Source organism: Galeopterus variegatus, unplaced genomic scaffold (genome assembly GCF_000696425.1).
Source record: "Galeopterus variegatus unplaced genomic scaffold, G_variegatus-3.0.2 Scaffold1419, whole genome shotgun sequence".
Taxonomy (NCBI): Eukaryota; Metazoa; Chordata; class Mammalia; order Dermoptera; family Cynocephalidae; genus Galeopterus; species Galeopterus variegatus.
In genome coordinates this window covers 322,190-329,428 of record NW_007727530.1, presented here as the reverse complement: position 1 = coordinate 329,428, position 7,239 = coordinate 322,190, and positions in this window count along the sequence as shown.

Below are 7,239 nucleotides of genomic sequence, written 5' to 3'. Positions count from 1 at the left end.
AAAATGATAAAGTAGAAACCAACCCCTTAGTCCAAACAAGCTAACACCAACACACACCAAGTAATAGCTATTTGTCAAGAAATTTATTTGTAAGTTTTATCAATTTATCAAAATTAGAAAAACTTTAAGAAGGGCAAAAATTGCAAACAGATGCATAATAACTAAAACCAGCTGGGAAAAATTAAGAAATATTTGAGGGGAGAATAAACGTACATGAGTTGAAAATGCAACTCTACAACAATGATGACAGAGATTATTAAAGAGAAAGAGCAGTGGAAGTGAAAACTGAAATAACCTCAGGTGTGAAAAACTAACAAGCATTAACTAAGTTGCAGGCGCGTAGCCCAGCAAACATAAAGATTAAAAATAAATAAATAAATAAATAAACCGTAGACATTGTAACCCAAAACATAAAAGAGAAAAGTTAAACCCATTAAAAAAACACCTAATTTTATTATTAACTATAAAGTTTTTCTGAATACCTATATATTTTTCTAGGCATATTATGAACCATGTTACTTGCCAACCAACACTGAAAGAATACTTCTTCAGTGGAGCAATAGGTAAGATATTCGCAAATGATACCAGCCTCCCTTCCCACCAAAAAGGACGATCGGTTTCTTTAAAAGTTCTATTGTGAGAATAATAAAATACATACATTTAAAAAGGAATTAAATAGTGAAAATGGGGGTAAGGGGCAAGTAGGATAATGGGAGTTTAGAATAGTTGTTGGGAGGAGAAGGAGACAGAGTAAAAGAAAACAGAATTCATTTATATTAGTCAAAATTTTCTGTTGCATACATCCTTTAAAGATCCACCTTCAGGAAAAGGTGGTTTAAAATGGATTTTAAAAAACAAATGAATTAATTAAGCTATTTATTATTATTATTTTTTACATTCTAACATGTAGGAGGGGGAAAGGAGAAGGGGAGGGGGAGGGGAGAGGGGAAGGGCTGGCCTGTGGCTGGCTCCTTGCCTGGGTTGGACTGGACAGCGGGAGGGGGCATGGCTGAGGCCCTGGGGGGGGGGCACTCCCTTAAATGGATGTTGATTTTCTTTTGGGAAACAAACCAACAAGATAAGCAAACACAGAGCCAAAAAGATCTTTAGCCGTCCACATGTGTTTGTTTGCCACATGTTTGTTTAAAAGTATCTTTGGATTCTGAAAAGTAAATACACGTTACAAAATTAATTTAGACTTTGTCTTAATGGGAAATAGGGATTTGAATGTTCCAAAGTCAGGAATTATTGCACTTTAATACTACCTATTATTTAGTAAGGGATTTGTGTCAGGTGCTTTGATAAGAGATTTATGTACTTTGACAGGTAAGTATAATTGACCCGATTTTTAAAGATAGAGAATCTGAACATAGCCATTCTAACCTAACGACCTATGGTTGCTTGAGATAAAACCTGTTTTCAAACTGAGCAGTCCAATGCCAGAAGCCTCGAGTTTCCTCACTGAGCTGAATTTTGTGATGCTGGGAAGAGAGAGACAGAGGACTCAGGTTTCATCTGTACAGCACTGAACTGCTTGTGCCTAGGTAGGAAAATCTGTGGTTCCAATTTTATTTTATTTTATTTTATCTTTCCGGTTTTAAAATTCATATAGCAGAAAATTCGCACGTGCACACTGCAATACTACTACAGTAATGCTCTTATACTAGACAGATGTGTTTACCAGATACGTAAATTAGCTGTGGTTTGCTTCCAAAGAATGTGGAACCACCATAAAAATAAGGGAGAAAGGCTTGTATCTGAGACTCCGTCAGACATGCCGGCTTTCATGTGATACGCAGCTGGAATCCAGTCTTTCACATCATCATATCTATTAGTAATAGCAGTCACAGCAATAATGACAAAATAACAAATCCAAGGTAGAGTTTTACTGGAATTTGTTAAGGGAGACAGAGGAGGCTAACCAGCATCCCATAGCCCAGAATGAAGGTCTCAACAATTCCTTAACTATTTGGACTATTTTATAATTTTTCTCTCAAAGACCACTGTTAGATATCTCACTGGTTTTCTCTCAGTATCTCTCTCCTTTGCCTCCTCTCTCGGCTCTTGTCCAGCCCTTCACCTGTATTTCCCTCTTCTCTGAACTCTGCATCTCCCCCTCAACGTCTCCCTTTCCCACTCTTGTGTCGGCGTCCCTGGGATCCAGTTTTGCATGTTCAACGTCGTCTTGCTCAACAAAAAGAATTTCAGGATTTTCTCTTTTAAGAAGGTTCAGGATGGTGGGGAGAAATGTCACTACTAATAATTCAGCATATTTTCCCTAGTCACACTTGTAACAGCATCAAGATAAGCAAGAGATTTACTTCTGGAGCCCATATCTCTACCCCGCTGTTGGGTCTTTCTCAATGGGTTCAGCACAGGGGACTTAGATCTTCACTTTCTCCCCACATATTTGGAGACATTACAGTACAAGGCATCACCACTTAACCATGGAGGAATAGAGAGTGCTCTCAGGCTTGGATGCTAGCATTCCCTCTGCTCACAGGGAACTCGATTCTTATCGATCCAGGCTGAGGAGAGACAGGAGTCCTTATGAGCAGAGATGGGAAAGGAGAGTGTCTGATGGCTCATCCTTCTAGGTGCCCAGGTGACACTGTATATCACTATTTTCTGTACTCTCTGAGAGTCACTAAAAATGAGGACTATTCTCCAGGAAGGTGTGTGTATACGCACATCTATGCACATATTATATATGAGGGGTCTTCAAAAAGTTCACAGAAAGATTTGTTTTATCTTTTAATTCTATTTAGCCATGAGCTTTTTGAAGTCCCCTCATATCTGTATCTGGATCCGTCTGGTAGGTAGTGAGAGGGAGGTGATGAAACAAATGTGGAAATGTTAAACTGGAGGGGATGCAGAAGTTTTCATACCATCTCTGCAACTTTTCTGTGGGATTGACATTATTAAAAAATAGTCCTTACTCCCTTACTATGGTTGATTAGGCTTTGCGTGATCTGGATCCTCTTACCTCTCTGACCTCACGTGCTGTATATTTCTGCTGTTTTAATCCACCCTCCACCTTGTGCTCCCTGATCAGTGGCTGAGGAAGCCGACCTGTGGACCCCCTCACCAGGTTCCCCACCCCCTGGCTTCCTATAGGTTCAGACAATGGTGAGCACTGCCGGCAGACAGAGAGCAGGAGGAAAGAAAGGTGGGGGTTCTATTCCCCTAGTTCGCTCCTCACCTGGTCTCACATCGGCAGGAGCTGTGTTTTGGTATGAGACCCTCAGGCCCTCGTGGGGACTTTCTCCTCCACCCCCTTCTGCACCCACAGTGACAATTCACCCCATGCTTAGGTTGCCCTTTCCACCCAGTCCCTTTAAATCCCATATCTCCCTGGAGGCTTCATCTTTTGTTTCCCTTAACGCTGCTCACCTGCAAAAATACCCCCTTCATCAAATTCTCAATTCGCCTATGGCACTGTCAACTTATCTTTCCAGGTCCCGAATGGCCACATGTTACCTCTTGTCACTGTGTCCCTGACTCATTCTGCTTCTTCCACACTGGCCTCCGTGCTGGTCCTTGAGCCCGTGAGCCACAGCTTTGCTCTGTGCTCTCTCCCAGAAACATTCTTCCCCCGGATACCCATATGGCTTCTTTTCTCATCTACTCCCTGTCTTTAAAGTCACCTTCCCAGTGAGACCCAAATTTTCAACTTCTGACATTTCCTATTAGCCTTCTCCTTGACACTTATCACTCTCTAACTATATATATTTTATTTACTTGCCCTTTTCACAGCTGTTTCCCCTTTAGAATATAAGCCATAGAACAGCAGGAATTTTGGTCTCTTTTTTACACTGCTGTATCCCCAGAGCTTAGAACAGGGTCTGGCGCACAGTCAGAGCTCATTCAATATTTTTCATTGAGTAAGTTGTATCCATGTGTCTGACATATAGACCATCAATCAATTTTTTGATGAATGACTGAATGACTTACTAACTAAATAAACTTTAACACATGTAATCAGAGAATTTAAGAGCTGAGTGAAACTTGAGAGTTGCAAGATTATTTGCTTCAACCTTCTGATTCCACAGATAAGGTCTAGGTTTTAGTGACTTGTAGTGAGACTCGGTGACTCTCACAGCACGAGTAAAAAACTAGGTCAGGATGATAATCCCACTGTCTGGCTTCTGAGCACAGTTTCCCACTGCATTTGTAGGTTAGTTTTAGAAAAAAAGTTAAAGGAATGCATTTTATATTATTCTCCTACTTTATATACAGATATTGACCAGAATATTGGAATAAATCACCCTGAATCGTAGATTAGTGTCACAGTCATTTTCAGGGCGTGAGCATAGGTAGCTCTGGCTTTAGGCTGGTCTTCTGAGCACAGTTTCCCACTGCATTTGTAGGTTAGTTTTAGAAAAAAAAGTTAAAGGAATGCATTTTATATTATTCTCCTACTTTATATACAGATATTGACCAGAATATTGGAATAAATCACCCTGAATTGTAGATTAGTGTCACAGTCATTTTCAGGGCGTGAGCATAGGTAGCTCTGGCTTTAGGCTGGTTTCTGGTCAAAGCCTCCCCAAATTGTCTCTCAGCTGCTTATATTACTTCTCAGTGTAAGAGCGACGGGTGATCTTTTTGATTCCACTAAGCTGCTGAAGCTAATAAAAGTGAAGGTCTTTTTGCCTTTCTAGCACTCCTGTTGATGCGGAAACATTTTTTCTATGTTCTTTTGCACTAAGTCCTCTTGTTTCCTAATTATCCAGAGGAGATGAGAAACTAAAAAAAAAAAAAAAAAAAAAAAAAAGAGCATCTGGGCTCAGCCCATATTGGAACAGGAGAAAATAGTTTCCAAACTATTTCTATTTTTAAAATAGATTTAATAAGTAGAAAATCTTTTAAATTTCAATCTCCCAACATTATTGGCCATTTAAAAGTGACCCAGAAACAATCTTCACTTCTAGAATAGGCAAAAGAGAAATTCTGGGTTTTTGTTGATAATGTTGTTGGTAATAGAACATTTGTCAGTTTTTAATCATTATGTACCCTGTAGTAGAATAGAATATTTTTTGAAAACTAAATGTTACTAATTTTTTTTTTTTTTTTTTTTTTTTTTTTTTTTTTTTTTTGGNAACTATTTCTATTTTTAAAATAGATTTAATAAGTAGAAAATCTTTTAAATTTCAATCTCCCTACATTATTGGCCATTTAAAAGTGACCCAGAAACAATCTTCACTTCTAGAATAGGCAAAAGAGAAATTCTGGGTTTTTGTTGATAATGTTGTTTATCAAGACTTGTCAGTTTTTAATCATTATGTACCCTGTAGTAGAACAGAATATTTTTTGAAAACTAAATGTTACTAATTTTTTTTTTTTTTGCCTGAGACCATTATCCCATTTCAAAGAAGAGAAAACTGAGGCGGAAAGCTTCTCTTAGGACACTTAGCTAGAAATTGGCAGAGTTTGGGTTTTAATTTAGATCAGCCTGATTCCAGTATCCGAGCACTTTTGATTATGCTATGTCCATAACTGAGAGTTATCATTTCCCCTGAAGAGTAATACAAGTTGCTCCTAAACGAGTATTATTGAAACTCTTTTACATATTTTAAAATATTTAAACTGTATCCTAGACGCATAGATTCTCAGGACTGAAAGTCTCTGGGTTCATCTAATTCAACCCCCTTCTGGCAGTTTGAGTCTCTTTCACAATATCTGTGCAACCAGATCGTCTCTTACTGAACATTTCAAGTGAAAGGGAACTCAATCGTTACATCCAAAATAGGATTCAGTGTAACTGTCATTATTAGAATAGTCATTTATTTTGAAATAAATTATGTATCTCTGTGTCTTCTGAGTTCTGACCATCAGAACTAAGATATGTCTAGTTCATCAAAAACCTGTTCTAATTCTCTCATCTCTCAACTTCTTTTTAGAGTGTAGGATCAGAACAGAACACGATACCATAAAAGCTCACTATATAACATTTTGGGTCCAAAAAATTCTAATATTTAAAACGAAGATGGGCCTCAAAATCTGAATCTTTAAAATGCAGGTAGAATATTGTCAATTAAACAGCTGTGATGAGCTGGAGTTGAAAGTTCTGTCTTGTGATCCACATCCACCCTCATCCCTGCTGTGCTTTGGCGCCATCTGGTGGTAGTTGCTATGTGACAGATACTGTGATGGGCTTTGGTTGGTTAGAGTCTAGTGAAAAGACATTTAAACAATGATACAAATAAGTATATTATAACAAACTGTGATAATTTCAAGGAAGACTAGAAAAAGTGATAAAGAGAGAACATATAAAAAATATTTCATTGAGAGTGGGAAGTGAGGGACGGCCTCTTTAAGAAAGTAACATTCAAGAAATAGAGGATTATAGGATTTAGTCTTACCTGTAGTGGAAGGAAAGGAAAACAGGAGGTGCAAAGATGCTCAGGAATGTAGTAATGGTGTTTAAAAACTGCAAGAAGTTCAGTGAGGCTGACAAATAGTTAACAGGAGGAAACGAGACTGGAAGAGTAACCAGAAGCTGAACTCGAAGTGTCTTGAAGCAATTTGGGGTTCTCAGGCTGCAGTGGGAAGCCAGGGTTAAGACAGGGACTGATATTATTGGAGAAAGAGCAAGAGTAAAAGCAAGTTAGAGAATATCACAATGATTCAAGTGAGTGGAGTTGGTGTCAATAGACACGGTGGTTAATTTGTTGGTAATATGCTCTCTCTTGATTTCATTTTCTTGATTTTATTTTCTCTCTTTATTCTTCTGTGGTTTAATGAGGTAACTAGAAGTACCATTGATTGAACTAAAACCAAAGATTTTTGTTTTTGTTGTGTTTGTTTCTTTATTTTCTTAGACAGTTGTCAGGGATAGTTCTCTAAGCTGCAATTGCACACATTAAAAATCTTTTGTCAGGGCTGGCCCATGGCTCACTGGGGAGAGTGTGGTGCTGACAACACCCAGTCAAGGGCTAAGATCCCCTTACCAGTCATCTTAAAAAAAAAAAAAAATCCTTTGTCACTGTAGGAAATGAGAGAGATCACTGCATAGCTGCTGACGGCACACCAGTCATTGGATCTTCACGCAGGTGCTAAAGAAGAGAATGAGAAAAGGTGGCTATGAAAGAAACATGTCTTTCTTCCCTGTGCTGTCAGGGTGCTTATCTAGCTTCCTCTCAGGTATGGACAAGAAAAGTGTGCACAGACGCAGTATCACTTAATGAATATGAATACAGGGCCTGACCAAAACCTGCCCGATACCCACCGCAGCTC